Here is a 22,177-nt window from a genome sequence, read left to right as displayed (position 1 = left end):
GACAACCCAAGGTCCTACCAAGCATTCCACATGGCTGTAGACACGTCGTCTCGATTCACTTGTATATATTTTTTAGGACATGATTTTCGTAAATTTTTTATTAATCGTAGCACCTAGCCCATACCTAAGAGGTAGCTACCATTAGGGATAACTAATATACTTTGAGAGCATAAGAACTTGGCATACTCCGTTGGCATATATCTTACACCGTCTTCAAATAGAAATACCTTCTACTAAGTCCTCTAAGAATCTAGAAATCACTCACCACATGGTAACAACTAATTTAAAACTTAAACCAGCCAACTGTGTGTGAACATGCAAACAATGTATGCAAAAGTGAAAAGCACATAAAGAACAAAAGATTATGATTTGAATACACCTGTCGTAGTGCTCGTTGATGTTGTGCGTTTGCTGATGTTGTGCAGATTGCTTCTCTTTGCTCTTTGTAGGCATTGCATGTCTCCCCTCTTCCTAATTTGTGTGCACGGTAGGTGGACTATTGGGGCGTATTTGTATGCTCTTGTTTAGCTGAGATCTCTACAAAATGTCTTATTAACAAACAAGAAAAGAAAAGAAAAGAATAAAATTTGCTATTGGTGCTAATCACCGAATATAGCCGAGGGGAAAAACCCAGTGGGAGAAAAGTGCCTTGGCTTGTTGATCTTATTGTGGAGTTGATGAGCTTACTCTTGCACTGGTGGTGAATCCATGTCCACTTCTGCAGGAAAGATGGTATCAATCACTTCAGGATGCAAGGACAACCCTGTATAAAAGCCGGCCTCTGGACAGTGGTAGAGGAACGAGTGCTTCCTCACTAAAATATGGCATTGGTTCTATGGGAAGGTTAAGCAGACAATTCTGATTTTGGAATTGCTCAATATAGGTACTCATAGTGATCCAAAATTGACATGTTGAGGCTGGGGGAAGGAGGGCTTGCAAGATAGGTGGTTGCAAGTCATTTATGCATGTATCCCTCCATTGTTGTGCTTGAACCTCCTTAGGTAATCTACGTTGATTTGGTCCTCGGTCTGGTACTCTCACATCAAGAAGGTTATGGCGTTGGGGTGTAATTCCCACAATTTGTTTCATTAAGCCCGTGCCATATCGTCGAAAGTAAGAGCGGCATAGCCAACAAATGTGTGAAGCTTCTCCTAATAATAGTCGTGTTGCACACTCTTGACAATGTGGAAATGGGCGATGCTGTTGATAGAATAAAGTGACAAAGTGATGCCCACAGCAAATTTCACCTAAGGGAGCATAAAAGTGCCTAGAATGAGTTTATAACCCCCGCGATGTTCAGGTTTAGTACTATCAGGGTCAATGCATGGTGGACATGTATCTCCCCAAGTATCCATCATCAGGAGGTATTTGGGCGTAGAACAATGAAATTTAGAAACTTCAAACTTTATACACTCATATCCATCATTACAATCCCTATCAAAAACAATGTAGATAAGATCATCTCAAAAAGAACACAATCCTGTAAAGGCATAAGGAACCACATTAGTAAAAGTGAGACTATTCAAACACTGATCTACCAAAGAGCTTCAATTGTAGTGTTAATGCCTTACCTTTGGTTTTGGGTATGTCCTTCTTAAGAGGTGGGAAGGTTAGGAATTGTCGAGGAATTTGAGCAAGATAAGAGGATTTAGGCAGTGAAGTGCTAGAATCTATGCTCAAAGGAGACTCATGTAAAGTTGGATTTGTCTTAGGTACACAAGTTGATGGTGGAATTGTGTAACAAGGAGAAATTAGGACAACTGGTGATTCAATATATGTTTGGAGAAGGTCAACACCAGTAGATTTGTAGGTGCTATTACAACCACCTATCCTATCTTGAAGAGGTTGTGTTGATTTCCTTTGCACCCACTGATATGAAAAACCAAGAGTGGCTTTTGGAATCTTATTGATACACTCTTTTGGCTCTAGCAAACCATGGCATTTGGGAAGCCAAAGTGCTATTGTACCCTCATAATAGCCTTGTGCTTTAAGAACATGCTTTGGGACCCAATGAGTAACAATCTGAGGTTTAGGCTTGGAAAAGATATGCTTTTTAGGAGGTTTAACAACTAGGCTAGCTGGTACAAGTTTGTATGCATCTTTGGGTAGCCAAATTGACAATTCCTTCTTGCCTGGCCTTCTTTGAGTAGTGACTAGAGTAGTTGGAACATGCCAGCCATGGCCCTCATTTGAGGACTCATCGATTATCCACATCATTTGTATTGGAGCTTGAAGAGCAGATGTTGAAAGTGGGTTGTGTAAGGTAGAACTACCACCCTTTTGACATGATAAAACTCGTGGAGCAGCAGATCCCAAGATGCAATCAAAATCAATTTGCAATTTGTATTGTCTATTCTTCCAATCTAATGAACAAATGGTAGCACTTAACCACGATCGACCAAGAACAGCCTCTACCACTGCCTTGGACTTACTAGCCACATAAAAGGGAACTAACATCTGGTGATCCTGAATGGACATCATAATGACACATTTTCCCTCTATAGGGTTATCTTCACCTGAGAAGCTTCGTAAGTCAATAGGAATGTGCACAAGTGTTGGTTGTCCCAAGGCTACCCATGTGTCAAATGAGAGAACATTATAATCTGCACCAAAGTCAATTAAGGCAGAGACAAAGTAGGTAGTCTCATGAAGATGAAGACACACGTGAATATTGAAAGGATCGACATATTGTTCATCAGTAGCCAACTGTAAGGTCAACACAGAAGCCTTGCGGCGACGCTCCTTGGCTTTTGCAACTCTAGCTTTGGCTTCTTCTTGAGCCTGACGTTTAAGTAGGTCATGTGCTTCTTTTCATGTGTGGGCAGCATGCATTTGTTGAAGCATGACTTCAGTTAATGGTTCATTGTATTTCTTCATTAGGGCCAAAAACGTCTCAAAATGGGCTGTGTAAGGAATTCGCTAACTTGCCAATTAGTAGAACGTTGACGGTCAAAACGGCTCCAAATTTGGCCGTTTTGGATATTTAAAGCGTATCTATGTGATTGAACACGTATCTAAGTACATATTTTAAAATCTAAAAAAATATATCGTTTTCATGCTACTCTTTAAGGGCTCGTCTCAAAATTTGTCCTCTTTTAGTATTTGCCTTCCCAAATGCAAGAAGTTTGTACTAAAAGATATGGACTTATTGGTCCAACCTTCCCAAATGCAAGAAGTTTGTGACACAGTGGGAGTGAGTAGAAAGGGATACAGAGCCATCTTTAAAACTTGGTTCAGGGTCCTTAAGTATTACAAAATCAAAGCTTTTGGGTTGCCTAGACCTCACAATGTTGGAAAATATAGAACTCTGTTAAATGAGGAAATTTCCAAACATTTCGGAGAGTATTTCTATATTGAGGGAACAATGCCATATGAGAGACAAAAAAAAAATCGTCTTTTGAATACAACGTTTATAATAATATTTGGACAAACATTAGAAAAGTCCAATATTTTATGGTGAGATATTACAACATTCGAGAAATAGATTGTGAAGGAAAACTTGTATTTGTTATAAAATTAGATGAAGCTCAAATCCAAAAATGTCAAAAAATGGAAAGAATATCTATATCCCTAATGAATAAAGCATTGGACTATAGTCAAGGTAAGCTTGATTCTCCATACCACAAAACTCAATCAGAAATGGAGCTATGGTGGATTGGATCAGCTCATGTGCCAGTAGAGAGTCATGAAAAATTAAAGTGGCTCTTTTCACATACAGACATTCCTTCAGTTCTTCAGAGCCAAAATGCAGGTGAACACCTTCATGTAGACGACATAGGTGATTTCATTGTGGAATGGCATTTGAGTGCCGACCTCAAGGCGTTGAAGTGTATGTTTGGTGTATGTGGAGGAGCAAATACCAAATATCCATGTCTTTATTGCATGGCAACAAGCACAGGGACAAGAGAATGGCTTGCAGAAAATGAGATTGGAAAACCACCATCCAGAAATAATGTGAATGTTGTCAATTATCCAACTTCTGTTAAAATTTGGGATCCAATTCTACCAATACATTTAAAAAATGTGCATATATGTACATTGCATGCAGAGATAAGAATCTTGGACAAATTGCTCCGACTTCATCTGGACTATGCATATTCTATTAAGCCGACTAAACTTGCAGATGAGTGCATAGAAAAATGCGAAGCCTTGCTCTCTCAAATGGGTTTCCATGGTGGGGAAGTGCATCTTAAAAAAGATCCTATCCTTTCTAGAGGTACAGGTGATGTTCTACAAGATGTTTCAATGGGAGAAGCAAAAGCAAGAAGATTTTTGAGCAACCATGACACCAAACAAGTCAATGCAATGTGGAACTACTGGAAACATCTATGCCGCTGACCTAGTTTTCTAGAATAGAGTTGCCCAAGAACCTAACTATCTAACGTAGGGCTTTCACTTAATCTATTGGAAAGCTACCCGACTAATCGGGTCCACCCATCCGTAGGATGGTGCCGTCAGGGCATTCCATCCTCCCACTTTCCACCCTACTCACGCATCAATTTGTTTTCTAATTAATACTACCACACTGTTTGACATAAATAAACATATTCTTTAATTAGGGCCCTTCTTCACAAGGTTCGTTATAACAACCTTCTTACATAATACAATCATACCAAAGACAAGATGCAATTATATAAAAAGTTTATACATGAATCCATTTCCATACAAGCCAATCCGGCTCTCTTATTCTTATTCTGCTGATGATCTAGAATTCGGCCTTCCAGCCTCTACATGCTGGGCAAAACCCTACGGGACCATACACCTCGTCATCGGCCGCTGGCGAGGACTCAAGCCGGCCTGTCGCCCTCTCAGGCTCCATCGCTCGATCCTCCCGCCGCTCAGAGGAATGTCTGCACACTAGGGTGGGCTTATTTACCGCACTAGCCTGGGCCCTCAGAACTAGGCAGCCTCATAATCTCTCGCCTCAATCGGCGATCCTTATTCTTCCAAAGGTATGAGGGATACCTTGGGCCATTACCGGGCTTTGCTAACGACGCCGCCCGGCTACACAAGCACGGAACGGAGTTAGCGTTGAAGCCAAAAAAAATCTTGAATTCCAAAGATAACAACTTCAATGCAATTTTCTAAGTATAGCAGTCACACTTCATGAAGATAGCAATTTCAACGCAATTTATCGAAAACAACATCACATAATTCGTAATTTCATATAATTTTTATGTCCTCATTTTAAGAGAAAAAGACACCATTCATTAATACTAATTTAAGGAAAAATCTCTTCTTTTGAAAATTAACCAAGCTAACCTGGCCACCGTTTCCTTGAGGGACTTGAAAAGGGAGGACTGGAGCCGCATTGGGCGCATCTCCCTCCATCTCGTTGTTACGTGCGCCTCTTGAGGCAATATTTTTTCGTCTCTGGGATGAGGCCATATTAGGTGTCGCCTCGTAGAGCTCGCTGCTGCGATCGCAACGCTTCAGTCGGATCTGAATTCCGAGCTCGTTTGCTCACTGTATGAGCAAAAGAATATGGCGCACGAACCCTTGCTTGAGTCAAAAAACCCTTACTAAAGTCTACGCAAATGGGGGGGGGAATTGTGAGATGTCCTTAAGGGCAAAGGCAAAAACGTGGAGAGGGCTGGGAGGGATTGCTGCAAGCCTCTCTGTAAGTCTATTCACACGGGGGGGGGGGGGGGGGGGAGGAGAAGAGTTAAGGACACTGGTCCATGGCAAGAGGAGGATGGAGGAAAATTGGCTTATCTGAAAAGAGCCAAATGAGGGGGTGTGAGAGGGGTGGCTGCAAGGGCGGCTGTACTTGCAGCAAGTATGCTATGGCGGTACGGACGGCGGCACAACAGGGCATACGCTACACAAAAGTGCGTGTCGACTGAGGAGCACCCCGGGGGTTTATATAGCTGAGGGGTGAGGGTGCGGGCGCTGCGCAAAGCAGGGACGAAAGGACGGTGTACCTTCAAAGGCTATGGATCAGTGGCCTGCATGGGTCTACGGGAAAGGTACGGTGCCGGTTGTCTGGGAAAGGAGTGGTACGCATGTACCTTGTCTGGTCTGGGTGTCCATCTACTAAGGGTACACGTGGACCATACAGTGGGCGGCCATTGTACGGGTGCCCTAGTAAGTGTGTACGGACCAAATTTTGGGACGGGGTACCCAAATTTGGGGCGCCCGCCTCGATTTGCGTGCCGAACCGCCCCGGGGGGCGAAATTTTTTTTTTTGTCCGGGAGGTTCTCCTGGTCGCAGGGGTTCAGACCGTTCGTCAATCGGACGTGCGGTCGTGTATTTATTAAGGTTTAAAGGTCGCCGTTTTTTAACTAAAATGATTGAAATTAGCGTATAGGCTTGATCCGGTGTCCGTTTTGGATGCTGTAAAATCTTATATTAGGGTAAAATCGCGCGCAGATTCCAAATTTGGGCTCAGAATTTGAAGATTCTAAGTAGAAATGACTCAAATAATAAGATCATTGATATTTATACCATAAAAACTCATAATTACATGGACATTTCTTTATTAGTGAAGATGGGTACGTTACAGTATACCCTTATGTTGAAGTGTAAGACTCACACTCAATTATCTTTTGTCCATCATTACAATATTCACAACTAATTGCAATATTCATCTTATCACAGAGGCCATTGGAGTCTTATTATCTTCAATCTATTGGATAGAGATGTAATCTTTATGAATTCTTTAGCATCCATTCATGGGAGAAGTAAAATGTAAGAATCAACTTTACCATGGTTTATGTTCTAGGGCAATATTTTGTAAGTTTTCAATTGTTTGGTTGACCCTCAATATTTTATGCTTGCAGTGCTACCAACCTTATCTTGAGTTTTCTAGGTTCCACCTATGAAGACTACAAACTTGAAGATTTTAAGTACTACAATCAGGAAGTTCCTTTGCAGAAAGACTCAACATCTTGTGGATGGATGGTGCTTGCTAATGCTTGGAGATATCTTGAGTCAAGATTTAGATGACAACACTTACTGTAAGTTCATGTAATAATAGCATTGATTGATTGGGTCAATACATTTAGTGACTTTCTCATATTAAGAAATTTTATCATTTTCTTTTGCCTTAGTTGCATGAATATCCAGATTCTTGGGTAAGTTGGGTAAGGGAGAAGGCAGTGTCTATGGTTTTGGAAAGATCTATCAATCGAGTTGATCCTGATTCCCCCTTTCCACCTAATAAAGGAGCCAAGGGTACAACTTCAAAGAAAAGAAAAAAGGAGGAGAAGAAAAGCCATGTCAAGGATGGCTCATCCAAAAAGAAAAAGACCTCTGCCAAAGAGAAGAAGGAAAGAAAGAAGAGCCCTACTAAGAGCAGATCTTCCAAGGGGAAAAAGAGCACTACTAAAGAGAAGACCCATTCTAAAGGGAAGAGCCCTTAGGCTACAGAGAAGAGCCCTAGCCCTCCTGCTAAAGAGAAGAGCCCTAGCCCTCCTGCTAAAGAGAAGACCCCTAGCCCTCCTACTAAAGAGAAGACCCCTAGCCCTCCTACTAAAGAGAAGAGCCCTAGCCCTAGCCCTCCTGCCAAAGAGAAGAGCTCTTCACCAGCTCAAGAGAAGACTCCTATCAAAGAGAAGACCCCTGTCAAAGAGAAAACCCCAATCAAAGAGAAGACCCTTGTCAAAGAGAAGAGTGCTACTGAAGGTCTTTCGTTTCACTCACCAGTGAAATTTAAAATTCAGAAGCGTCGTTCATCCAACAAAGAAAGTAAGAGGGCAAATGTTGGCTCTCCATTCAATTTCTTTTTAATGTTCCCCAAGAAGACTGCCAAGTCTCCAAAGCCAACCTCCAAAGAACCTTCTCCAAAACCAGACCCCACTGCCAAATCTCCCTCGCCAACACCTAAAGATCTCAGAGAAGAGCCCAACTTACCACCAGTTGAGGAGTCCACTGCAAAGTCTTCCTTTCCAACACCTCAAGAGCTCAAAACACCGGAACTTGAACCTCAATCAACCAAATTTGATCGAAGCAAACAGAAGAGAGAAAGATTCTCTAAAGATCCAGGGTCATCCCATGCCAAAAGAAAAGTTGATTTTGTTGAGTGATTCCACAAATTGGCTTTTGTTTTGTTCATTTTGTCCATATGAACACACCCTTTTTGGGACTATATTCTGTACTTAAATTCAGTATCAACGATTTGATATTCAACTGTTGAACCTTGTTTTGTGTTGCGAACAATATGTTGACCATTTTTGTGAAGAAGTCAAGACGAAATTTAGCAGAATATATTGATTACATTATTGGAGAAATCCTTTTCAGCTTTACAAACTTGCCCTTGCAAGTGGCTTAAATACAACTTTTTTTGGGGGAAGACATGTGATGCATGAGGTTACACTCTCCATCCTTGTACTGACAACAATATCATCTACTTTGAATCTATATTCAGGTGATGTTTCATCCAGAAACTCAAGCGACTCTCTTACATGTTGTAGTCTCCAGTTTGATGTTACTATAAGGTTCCTAGGATATATGAATGGATGGACTATGATGTTAAATTCAAACTCTGGACAATTCTCTTCAGAATCCAAAGGGACCCAACTACCAAGCTTGCTTTTCCATCTCCTATAGTCATAGCCCAAAACTAGGGATTGACGACATAGTTGGTATGAGATAAACATAGAATTTGGGCTTACTCTACAACTGATATTGTCGCCAATATGAAAAGTTTCCTTGGTACTCCATCCTTCTCCAAGTACAGTGTCCAGATCAGTCCTCGTAGATAGTCTTCTATTAAGCCACATCATTCTTGTCCTCTCCAATTCCATTGTATTGAAACATGCCACAAAGACATGTAAAGGCAAGAACCATTGAATTTTTATCCTTCTTGAAATCCTTCCGGGAGACATAGCTTTAAGAATATCATCTTTGATTTTGGATTTGAAGCTTGTTATGGTATTTGGATCAGGAACTTCCCATTCGAGCGACATTAATGTGGGAATAGGTATGTCATATAATTCTCCATGAACACCTTCTCTTGATGGAACCCTGTATTCTGCAAAATACACAAATATATCCACTGATTTGTAAAATGAAGGTGGTTTGTCTGCATACATTACATCTGCAATCCCCTTGTGAACTGCTTTGAATGTGCCACTTAAGCTCTCAACAGGCTGCCACTCCACAGCTGTTGATGGAAAGATAACTGAAATTAAACAAACAACAAATATATCAGAAGGAGAAATATTGTGTTGTATCAAATAGATAAAGTTTTGTTAAATTACAGTAAGAATGGAGAATTGGATGTTTATCCAAGTTCAACACCATGTCTTTGGCCATGTAGACATGTTGAACTTTTGCAAGCCAGCCATTGTCGCGGTCACTTTGGTGGAGAAATCCCGCCATTAATCAGATTTAAGTACTTTCTGTTTTTGTATTTTTGACGGGGTTGGCGAGAGGTAGGTAGGAGGTACTGGAGGCGCAGGCTGCAGAAGCGTTGTGTGGGGAGGCGTCTCCATCAACCGCAGCAAAGAAAAAATAAATAGATATATATATATATATATATATATATATATATATATATATACGTGCATCTGTTGGGCGGCCAGCTGAAAGCTGTAGCAAGGCGGCTTTAAAAATATATATATATATATATATTTTATACATTAACGTGAAAGAGCGCTGCATTGAGCGCTGCATCGAGGGGGGCTGCATCGAGCGCTGCAGTGGGAGGCTGTAGGCTGTCGACAGTGTGCAGGCGACCAGTTGGGAGTGAGAAGGCGAAGGTGTGGGCGGCCAGCTGGAGGCGGTGGAAGGCTGAAAGCTGAGGTAGAGCGGCAGAAGGCTGCTGGAGGAGCGTGGAAGGCGTCGGCGTAGGCAGTGCAGTGTGGAAGGTGTCTGCAGCACTGAGAGGAAGGCCACTGAGTGAAGGCGATGGAGTGGAAGGCGTCGGGGCGTCGGCAGTGCGGAAGAAGGCGCAGAATCTGGAAGGCAGCATTGAGTGGGGGGCGTCTGCAAGAGAAGCAGCGCATAAGCTGGCAAGCGTGTGGGGGCCGCGTTGCAGAAGGCAAGTGAAGGAGGCGTGAAGCTGGCAAGCATGTGGGGGCCGCGTTGCAGAAGGCATGTGAAGAAGGCGAACGGTGCGGAGTGAGCTGATAAGGTTAGTGGTATTTTTTTATTTTTTTATTTTTTGTTAATATCTTTGTTAATTTTTTTGTTAATTGAAGAAAAAATAAAATATAAAATTAAAAAAAAACCATAAAACAATAAATTTATTTAAAAAAAGAAAAAAGAAAAAAAGTGATAGAAAAAAAAGAAAGCAAGAAAAAAGAAACCATAAAACAATAAAAATATTAAAAAAAAGAGAAAAAAAAACAATTTTTGTGTTTGCATTTTGAATCCATTGTTCATTTTTTAAATTTCTGTAAAATTTTGCATAGTTAAAGTAGCTTGCATTTTTTATTTTTATTTTTTTTAGAATTTTTTGCGTGCATAATTAGTAGATTCATATTTTGTGTAATTAGTACAAAATTTATTAGTATTAAAAAAAAGACAACCAAGGAGAAGAAAACATAAGAAAACAAAAGAAAAGCAATAGAAAATTTTAAAAAAAAATTTCTATAAATTATGTGTTTTTTTAGGAGTCTACTTTTTTGCATATTTTGTAATTCTTCATTTTTTTTAATTTTTTGCATCATTAGTGTAACTTGCATTTTTTTTAAATTTTTGTAACTTTGTGCATAATTAGTATTTTTTTAGTGTGATTCATAATTTTTGTAATTTAAAAAAAAAAGTAAAAACATAAAATCATTTAAAAAAAATCATTTAAAGAAGATAATAATAATAATAAAATAGGATAGATAGTTACACCACACATACTCATTTTAGTTGCATTTAGTGATTAGGTAGGGTAAATATATATATATATATATATATTTCTTAAAAAAAACAACCAAAGAAAGAAAAAGGAAGAAAACAAAAGAAAAGAAATAGAAATTTTAAAAAAAATCTATAAATTATGTGTTTTTAGGAGTCCATATTCTTTGCATATTTTGTAATTTTTTATTTTTTAATATTTTGCATAATTAAAGTAGCTTGCATTTTTTTTAGAATTTTTGTAATTGTGTGCATAATTAGTAAATTTTTTTAGCGTGATTCATAATCTTGTGTAATTAGTACGAAATTTATTAGTATTAAAAAAACAACAACAAAACAAACGAAACAAAACAAAGACGAAAAAAAAACAAAATAACAAAAACAAAGACAAAACAAAAAAAACACATAAAAAACCAAAAAAAATTGACCTTATGCACTTGCGGTCGGGACGTCTTATAGATTCTGCCATAGGGCCTAGGGCACCTTCTAGAGTACCTACGCAGGAAAGTGGGACCCAATCAATAGGAAATTTGGCAGATATTGCTGAAACCCTTTCTGAATCCCAATCCGATACCCTTTCCTCCAGAACAACTAGTTCATTGTCCATGGACAATCTAGGGCTGACAAATAGTCATCCCTTAGCCCCAAATAGGACACCCTCAAGATCTTTTAATCCATTTGAAGCCGACACCATGGGGTTAACACTCAATGTGAGACTCCAATATGTCTACACGAATGCTCAAGGAGCTGAGATCTTTAGGGATCCACAACAACGGTATCTTGTTAAGATCGCAGACATTTTCTCAGAACTTGATAGAGCACCTCTAGTCAATGACCAGGGTAACATGTACATGGGTGGAGATGGTGTTCGCTACGAAGTCACCTACCATCCAGAGAATGTAGACAAATTAGGGGAGCTCTCTAAAACCGAGTTCTTAGACTTATCAAAACTTTCCAGAGCAAGGGAGTCTAGAGATGATTGGCTCATTGAGCCGGACATGCCTGGACCCTCCAATGCCCAGTCCCCAAAGCCATCCATAGATAATTTACTTCTTGTAGATCTAAATTTGGAAAGGGATAGGAAAGGCAAGAGCAAAATGGATCAGGGGACTGAGAACCAGTGGGAGTTTGTACGACAAATTCCAGTGACAAAGGCAAGCAGTTCAAGCTGAGCAAGTGGCTGACAAGCATACTCAAATTGAAGGATTTGGACTCACTCTTGAAGGAAAAGCCCTTGCTTGGTTTCAGGCATTAGAGGCTTCAGACAAATCTTCTTTACGAGTTTTGGAAGAGAGATTCATTGCTGCTTTTTCCTTGATGGGAATTCAACATGACACGGTAGCACACATCTACTCTTTCAAGCAACGCGAGAATGAGAGTGTTAGAGACTGTGTAAATAGAATGAAGCAATACATTAATCGTTGCCCAGAAGATGAGAAGCCCGCCCAAAGTCGATTAATTTCTCTCTTCTTAAAAGGACTCAAAAATTCAACACTGCATACACATCTCTATGCGAAGAAGCATACAAATTTCAATGAGTGTTGCCATGATGCTATGGATTTCACCGATAACTTCAAATTCCAAGATAGTTCTGGCCCTGAGGTGAAATCTAGAGATCAGTGGGGTGATGACCAAAGTTCAGGGTCTAGCACGCTAGTAAATCCAGACCAGATAGCTAACCTAGTACTAAGGAGATTGGGACAGACCTATCGTCCACCCGTGCAACAACAACAACAGCAGCAGAGAATGAGGAGTGTACTTCCTACAGGTCCTCATCTTTGTGGAGCATGTGGTGGTAACCATAAAACAGAGGAATGTAATACCTTTTCTCCTCTAGTCACAAACCAACCCACAAAGAAGTGGTGCCAAGCCTGTGCTTGGAACTTTACCCATACCACACAGGAATGTACACGCATTGCAAGAATGAGACAGGAGCGTGAGCAGCCAGGGGGTGGAGTGGCTCCACAAATGTATCAACAGTATACTAATTTTGAACGTAAGCCACCGATGGCACAAGAGCAAGCACGACCTGTTCTTGGTGCCCAACCTCCTGCTCCTAGGACTGCTCCTGTAAGGGTTGTGGACTACGACAATTCAAATATGTGTAGAGACTTGGTAAACCCAGGCTATGTGGAGGAGGAATATGTATCATATTCATCCAAGGAAAATCTCTTTGAAAGTCCCGCATACCCAAGCCCAGCTCTGGAGACTCAACCAGGGGAACAAAACTCTTTAATGTTGCTAGGCGGCTACCAACCTAGGACTCCAGGCCCCTCAGGTCAATGGCAGCCAAGGAAAGTAGAGGCCAAATTAATGGGCCCCTGTTATGAGTGCGGAGAACCCCATTGGGCTCGTGATTGCCCACATCGCTCAAGGCAAGCATCTCGATCCAATACAACAGTACAACAGTTTCCACCAATTCAAGCGAACTAAAAGTGCATCCACTAGTTCTCAAGAAGCCTCTAAACAAAACATGAGGGATAAAACTTTTACATCCCAAGAAGTGCATGAGGAGCATCAACCTCAACCTGGGCCTAGTGCTAAACAAGATGAGGCTAGTACGACTGAGGATAGTTCTGGGGGTTCTGTTTTTGTGGATAAGGTGAATGAGACTCTAGATGCCATCATTGATGCTCATAGAAGTCGCATTGCAGCTTTATCTGAGCTACCCAAGAAGCTTCAAGAATACCCAAACCCTCGTGAGGAGAAGATCAATCTAGCTGTACATCAGCAACTCATTAGGGAAGCTCAGACAATACTTGAGGGACCACCACCACCTATTCCTCGGGGCCCGACCTCTCTTAAGCCAACATTAGAAACCATACCGGAAGTATCATCAAGTCGGGAAATGAAAAGTGAGCTCATTTCACAAGCTCATAGCGAAAGGTCTGCACCAATTGACACCCAATTGAAAGGAGGTAATCTGCCACCACCTAGCCTTGTCTTCCCATGCAATGATGAAGTTATTGATGCTAATGAGGACATGGCAAATGAGATGTGGGCCCTCGGGGGGTGCACCTCAAAAAATGTAAGTCTACAATGTGCGATCATTAGGTGGGGTTTTTTTAATCCAAAATATTGGGTAAATTTACAGAAATACAATTACAAGAGGGGTATTTTAATTGTACTTTGGAAAAAAACCCGTAAGTCTATAAAGAAAAAGGGGTAGTTTTATCAGCTCAAAATTCACAAATAAGGGGTTTTTTAAATACCCCTTGAACGCACGTCGTAGGAGGGGCTTCCATATAGTGCACCCCCTGAGTGTGGGCCGCAGTTCATGAGAAAGTTAATGAGAACATGTCCTCTATTAGTTCGCCTCCATTCTCTGAGGTGGATTTTACCAGGGGCACGGAAAACAACTTTGGACGCCCAAGCATCCAGGAGGAAGTTCAAACAATTGTTTCTCCTAGAAGTAAGAATACAATGAAAACCTTACCATCATATCTGGGAGAATATGAGAACTGTTCTCAAACCTTGAGGATACCCTCCATGCATAAAAGGTTGACAAAGGAGAAGGATATGAATACCGTGCAAGCTATTTTGTCAGCACCAGTGGCTTGTACCTTACCATTGCTTGATTTGATAAAAATTCGACTTGAGTTGTGGAATGATATTGCCACATGTTTGTCAAAGCAGGTATTGCTACAAAAGGGTCACCATGAGTGTACTATACGCCCAGAGACAAAGCATGTTATGCCAGTTCCTATCAACAAAGTAGGAAAATTTTGTGAGGACGATCAGGGAAATGCTACCCTCCCATTAGAAGTGCGAAAAGTAGCTTCAACTGCAATACTTGATAGTGGTGCAGGAGTGGGCATTGTGACAAGGTCCATTTGGGAAAAGTGGGACAAACCAACTATTAGGAGTACCAGGATGCGCTTGCAGCTAGCAGATGGGAGCTTAGAACATCCCCTTGGGTTACTTGAGAACATATTGGTTACCACATGTGGGATTGAATATGAGCACACCTTTGCAGTAGTGGATTTTGGAAAGCATCCAAACTATGAAGTGATATTGGGTAGACCATTCATGCGACAATTTCAAATGATTCAAGATTGGGGATACAATTATTTGTACCTCCGACATGATTCTGTCATCACAAGGGTCAACCTAAGGAATCACTCATATCGTGATGTAACAAGGTCTCCAATAGATGAGTCTGATTCTGCTTCATCTGAGGGCTCAAGAGTTACATTGTCAGACGGGCGAGAAGATCTGTGGATGTGTGGAGCCTCATGTAGGGATTTCAACACTGAGAGACTTAAGGGTAATCGAAGTGTATCAGACGAGGCATACATTCCACAACCCTTCCCTGAGCATTTAATTGATCCACTAGAATGGAGTCATGTCCTTGCAACATTATCGACATGTGCTTTACCAAAGCCAATTCAATTTTGTGACTCAGATGGATATGATATTATTCCTATATGAATGGTACAACCACGTGCCCTTCTAGTTGATTTGTACTATAGGGATACATCCACAACAGCTATGCATGTCGAGGAAGTCTCAGTGGAGGATTTAACACTCGAATTTGCTAATGATGTTGATAAGGAAGATGGCTGGGACTCTGATTTTGATAATAATGTGATAATCCCTGAGGATGAGTTAGGAAAGGCACGCCTACTCTTGAGAGGAAGGGAGGTTCAAGTAGAGATCCCTCGAAGCCAACCTAAACGTAAATGCTGTAAGAGCCATAAAAGAATCCGTAGACAAGATGAGCGGGAACAACGTGAGAGACTACAAAAAGAAAAGGAGGAGTCTAAGAGTGAAAACTCTCGACCACCACCTCACTTCTCTCAGGAAAGAACGGATACGGATATCTATACTATGTCCAAGCACAAGATAGTATCAAAGACCAAGTAAAACGATCAGATGGATTCCAAGCAGGAGAAAAGCTAAAAAATGTTAGCAAAAATCGTAAAAAAACGAAGAAACAAAAACCAAAACTCAAGTCTAAAACCGATTCAAAAGAGAGTGTCGGAAGTGCAAAGACAACGGTTGAACAAAAAAATCCGATGCAAGATGGCAAAGGAGAGCTCAAAACCGCATGGTCTTCAATGAGTGAAGACTCAAGTGGACAAGAACAAGGTCTCAATGTTCCTCCCAATTTCACACAGTACACTCTTCAAGATCAGAAGATTGTTCTTCAACAGCCCATGCGACAAAAACCAAGCATGCCAGGGGTTTCATACGATGGTCCAGAAGATGCTAAAAAGATTGATATTGCTAAGCCAGGAGAAGAGCCTCGCTATGTGTGGATTGCCACAGACTTGTCCTTAGATGAGGAGATGTTATTAATTCAAACAATAAAGGAGTATCGCGATGTTTTGCTTGGAGTTATAAAGACCTCAAAGGAGTTGATCCAAGCATATGTCAGCATACAATTCCATTGCGAGAGGATGCAAAGCCCTCCAAGCAACGTCCTTATACCTACAATGAAAATTTTGCACGAAAGATAAAGGAAGAAATAGACAAGCTCTTAGAGGCAGAATTTATCTATGAGATTGAACACACTGAATGGGTCTCCCCTATTGTAGTGGTGCCCAAGAAAAATGGAAAACTTCGAGTATGTGTAAACCTCAAGAAGGTAAATGCAGCTATTGTACGTGATCATTACCCACTTCCAATCACGGATCATGTTCTGGAACGAGTTGCAGGGAAAAAGGCATATAGTTTCTTGGATGGATTCTCCGGTTACAATCAAGTGTCAATTGATCCAAAGGATCAACACAAGACAGCCTTTGCTACTTAAGATGGCATCTTTGCCTATCGTGTTATGCCATTTGGTCTAACAAATGCACCAGCAACCTTTCAGCGGTTAATGAGTCATGTATTCAAGGAGTACCTTAGGCAATTTCTTGAGATCTTCATGGATGATTTATGTGTTCACTCACAAGAGCATGATGATCATATAGAACACCTCAGACTTGTGTTTCAAAAGTGTCAACTTTATCGTATATGCTTGAATCCTGACAAGTGCAAATTCATGATAAGATAAGGGAAAATTTTGGGCCATATTGTTTCTCGCAAAGGGATTTCAACAGATATGGATAAAATTGATGTCATTGTCTCATTACCTTGGCCTATCAACCCTAAAGGGGTACAAACATTCATGGGAAATTGTGGCTATTACCGTAGATTCATCTACATGTACGCTGTCCTAGCCAGACCATTATATGCTCTTCTTGTAATGTTTAATTGGACTGATGAGTGTGAGGAATCCTTTGAAAAGTTGAAGCAAGCATTAGTGACGGCACCCATCTTACGGGCACCAGAGATTGGAACCAAATCTTTCATGTCCATATTGATGCTTCAAACTTTGCAATTGGATGTATTTTGGCTCAATCGGGAGAACATAATAAGGATTTCCCAATCTCATATGCTAGTCGACAGTTGAACAATGCTGAGAAGAATTACACCACAACAGAAAGAGAAGGATTGTCAATGATATATGCAGTGAAAAAGTTTCGCCATTATCTTTTGGCAAACAAATTCATATTTTTTGTGGACCATCAAGCATTGCTATATTTGGTAAATAAGCCTTGTGCAACTGGAAGGATTGTGAGGTGGTTTATCATCCTTCTTGAGTTTGATTTTGAAGTGGCAGTTCGAAAAGGAACAACTCATCTTAGGGCAGATCATTTGTCTCGAATCACCTCTGGCGAAGCTCCTGTGGGTGTGGATGATGATATGATAGATTCAACACTTTTCCTTGTAGAGACAGCTCCTAGATGGTCTGAATCCATTTTAGAAATTTTGACAAGTGGGCAGATACAACTAGCGGGTCCTAATGTGGACCTATGGGCGACCATTCAAGTTAATCTCAGGGAGATTATATCGTCAGGGTAATGATGGAGTGTTGCGGCTTATACCTAACCCTGACCAATATGAGGAAATCTTGGAATGGGCACATGCAGGTATCGATGGAATCCATGCATCAGCTACTACTTGTGTGAGACGTATATCTCAGGATGGGCAATGGTGGCCTACCATGCACGCAGATGCTGAAACATTTGTTTGTAACTGTGCTTCATGTAAAATTCAACAGCCAATTCATAATGTCACATTATTCCAAATTTCAACTACACCAAGTTGGAGTAAGTATATTGTGGACTATCTTCAGCATGGTCATATGGATCAAAAAATTCCTAAACATCGAAAGCATGCTATTAAAATTGAAGTGGCAAACTATATGCTGATAGAGGGCCAACTCTACAAGAGGGGCAAGGATGGCAACTTACGCATGTGTGTATGTGAAGCTGACTACTTGAAAATCTTAACTCATGCACATGCAGGTGTTGGGGGTGGACACTTTTCAGGCAATACCACAGCTAAGTTGACTACTTGAAAATCTTAACTCATGCACATGCAGGTGTTGGGTGGACACTTTTCAGGCAATACCACAGCTAAGTTGATTAGGTGGTCTGGGCTTTGGTGGCCAACCTTACAAATGGATGCCGAAGAATATGTAAAACGTTGTGACGATTGTCAAAGGACCAAACCTCCCATCACAAAGGACAATATGCCATTGCGGCCTATGTTAAGCACACGTGCTTTTGCAAATTGGGGTATTGATTTTGTCGGTCCCATTAAACCTCCAGCTCGTCACACGCATGCTGAATATATTATAGTCGCAACTGACTATTTGACAAAATGGGTTGAGGCAAAGGCAACAGTCAAAAATGATGCCAGAACCACAGCCAAGTTCTTGTATGAGTACGTGATTACACGCTATGGCTTACCTATTGAGATCGTTAGTGATCAAGGTGTACACTTTGTAAATGAGGTCATAGAGTTTTTGCTTCAAGAATTTATGGTAATTCACAAGCGTTCTGCACCCTATCATCCCCAGACCAATGGACAAGCTGAGAGTACTAACAAGATTCTCTGCACAGCACTCACAAAGATTGTTGAGGGACATAGGACTGATTGGGAGCAAAAGTTGCACTCAGTTCTTTGGGCATATAGGACAGCCTATAAAACATCTGTGGGCACAACCCCATTTGAGCTTGCTTTTGGATTAGACGCAATTCTTCCCATTGAATTTCTTGTACCTACTCTACGAGTAGCTAAACAATTGGATTGGACTGGTCATGAGCTTTCACAACGCATTGACGAATTGGAAAAGCTTGATGAGACCCGCTTACTGGTGGTAATGGGGATGTATGCCGAGAAGAGGAGACAGAAGCAATGGTACGATAGAAATGTAACAACTGGCCGATTCAAAAAAGGAGACCTTGTGCTCTTGTACACACTTAAGAAGCATAAGAGAAAGCTCAAGAAACGTGGCCTAGGACCGTTTGTGATTAATAAGCTTACTCCAAGTGGTGCAGTGCGTTTAGAGACACTAGAAGGTGAGCAAATGCCTAACTTCATTAATGGAAGTCGTCTCAAGAAATACAATGAACCATTAACTGAAGCCATGCTTCAACAGATGCATGCTGCACAAACACGGAAAGAAGCACTTGACCTACTTAAACGTCAGGCTCAAGAGGAGGCTAAAGCTAGAGTTGCAAAAGCCAAGGAGCGTCGCAAAGCTTCTATGTTGGCCCTACAGTTTCTACTGATGAACCATATGTCGATCCATTCAATATTCAAGTGTGCCTTCATCTTCATGAGACTATCTACTTTGTCTCTGCCTTAATTGACTCTGGTGCAGATTATAATGTTCTCTCGTTTGACACATGGATAGCCTTGGGTCAACCCACACTTGTACACATTCCTGTGGACCTACGAAGCTTCTCAGGGGAAGATAACCCTATAGAGGGAAAATGTGTCATTATGATGTCCATTCAGGATCACCAGATGTCAGTGCCCTTTTATGTGGCAAGTAAGTCCAAGGCAGTAGTAGAGGCTGTTCTCGGTAGATCGTGGTTAAGTGCTACCAATTGCTCATTAGATTGGAAGAATAGACAATACAAGTTGCAAATTGATTCTGATTGCATCTTGGGATCTGCTACTCCACGAGCTTTATCGTGTCAAAAGGGTAATGTTTCTACCTTACACAACCCACTCTCAAAATCTGCTCTTGAAGCTCCAAAACAAATGATGTGGATAATTGATGAGTACTCAAGTGAGGGCCATGGCTGGCATGTTCCAACTACTCTAGTTGCTGCTCAAAGAAGGCCAGGCAAGAAGGAATTATCAATTTGGCTACCCAAAGATGCGTACAAACTTGTACCATCTAGTCCAGTTGCTAAGCCTCTTAAGAAGCACATCATTTCCAAGCCTAAACCTCGGATTGTTACTCGATGGGTCCCAAAACATGTTCTTAAAGCACAAGGCTATTATGAGGGGGCAACAGCAATTTGGCTTCCAAAATGCCATGGTTTGCTAGGGGTAAAAGAGTGTTTCAGAAAGATTCCAAAAGCCACCCTTGATTTTCCATATCAGTGGGTGCAAAAGAAATCAACACAAACTCTTCAAGATAGGATAGGTGGCTGTGATAGCACCTACAAATCTACTTGTGTTGATCTTCCTCAAACATGTAATGAAACACCGGTTGTCCCAATTTCTCCTTGTTACACAATTCAACCATCAACTTGTGTACCTAAGACAAGTCCAAATGAGTATCATTTGAGCATAGATTCTAGCATTTCAATGCCTAAATCCTCTTATCTTGCTCAAATTCCAAGACAATTGCTAAAATTCCCACCTCTTAAAAAGGATATACCTAAAACCAAAGATAAGGCATTAACACTACAATTGAAGCTCTTTGGTAGATCAATGTTTGAATAATGTAGTTCCTTATGCCTTTAGACGATGTGTTCTTTTTGAGATAATCTTGTTTTTGATTGGAATTGTAATGATGGATATGAGTGTTCGAAATTTCACTCTCTACATCCAGATAACTCCTGATGGATATTTGGCGAGATACATGTCCACCATGCATTGACCCTGATAGTACTCGACCTGATCATCGCGGGGGTTATAGTGCTCCTCCGTTTCAAACTCATTCTAGGTACTTCTATGCTCCCTTAGGTGAAAATTGCTGTGGGCATCACTTTGTCACGTTATTCTATCAACAGCATCACCCATTTCCACATTGTCAAGAGTGTGCACGACTCGTATTAGGAGAAGCTTCACATATTTGTTGGATATGCCGCTCTTACTTTAGACGATATGGCACGGGTTTAATGAAGCAAATTGTGGGAATTACACCCCAACGCCATAATCTTCTTAATGTGAGAATACCAGAGAGAGGACCAAATCAACGTAGATTACCTAAGGAGACAACAATGGAGGGATACAAGCTTAAATGACCTGCAACCACCGATCTTGCAAGCCCTCCTTCCCCAAGCCTCAACATGTCAATATTGGATCAATATGAGTACCTATATTGCGCAGTTCCAAAATCGAAATTGTCTGCTTAACCTTCCCATAGAACCAATGCCATATTTTAGTGAGGAAGCACTCCTTCCTCTACCACCTTCTCCAGAGGCCGGTTTTTGTGAGGGGTTGTCCCTGCATCCTGAGGAAATTGATACCATCTTTCCAGCAGACGTGGACACGGATCCACCACCAGCGCAAGGGTAAGCACATCGACTCCACAATAAGATCGACAAGCCAGGGCACTTTTCTCCCACTGGGTTTTTCCCCTCGGCTATATTCGGTGATTGGCACCAATAGCAAATTTTATTCCTTTCTTTTCTTTCCTTGTTTGGTAATAAAAATTTTGCAGAGACCTCAGCTTAACAAGAGCATCAAACACACCCCTATAGTCCACCTACCGTGCACACAAATTAGGAAGGGGGGAGACATGCTACGTCTACAAAGTTCAAGGAGGGGCAATCTGCACAAAATCAGCAATGCATCAATGCAAACGAACAACATCAACAGGGCACTACAACAGGTGTATTCAAATCTTAATCTTGTGTTCTTTATGTGCTTTTATCTTTTGGATATATGGTTTGCATGTTCACACAATGTTGGCTGGTTTAAGTTTTTGATTAGTTGTTAAAATATGGTGAGTAAATTCTAGATTCTTAGAGGACTTAGTAAAAGATATTTCTATCTAAAGACAGTGTAGGATATATACCAATGGAATATGCCAAGTTCTTATGCTTTCAAGGTATATTAGTTATCCCTAGTGGTAGCTACCTCTTAGGTATGAGCTAGGTGCTAGGAGCAATAAAAATTTATGAAAATATACCCTTAAAAAATATATATATATATATATATATATATATATATATATACAAAGTGAATTGAGACACGACGTGTCTACAGCCATGAGGAATGCTTGGTAGGACTTGGGGTTGTCTTAGCACCTTGGGGCCGATGCCTTGGTTTCCATGGGGTGAACACGGACGTCTAAAAGCTTCAGAAAAAGACCTTCAAGGAATCTATCGCCTTGATAGATGTTGGTAGGACTCTGGG

The sequence above is a fragment of the Cibotium barometz genome, chromosome 11 (assembly GCF_041138505.1).
Source record: "Cibotium barometz isolate CiBa-2024 chromosome 11, ASM4113850v1, whole genome shotgun sequence".
Classification (NCBI taxonomy): domain Eukaryota; kingdom Viridiplantae; phylum Streptophyta; class Polypodiopsida; order Cyatheales; family Cibotiaceae; genus Cibotium; species Cibotium barometz.
The sequence above is the reverse complement of the archived record's forward strand: the minus strand, read 5'-3'. Positions refer to the sequence as shown.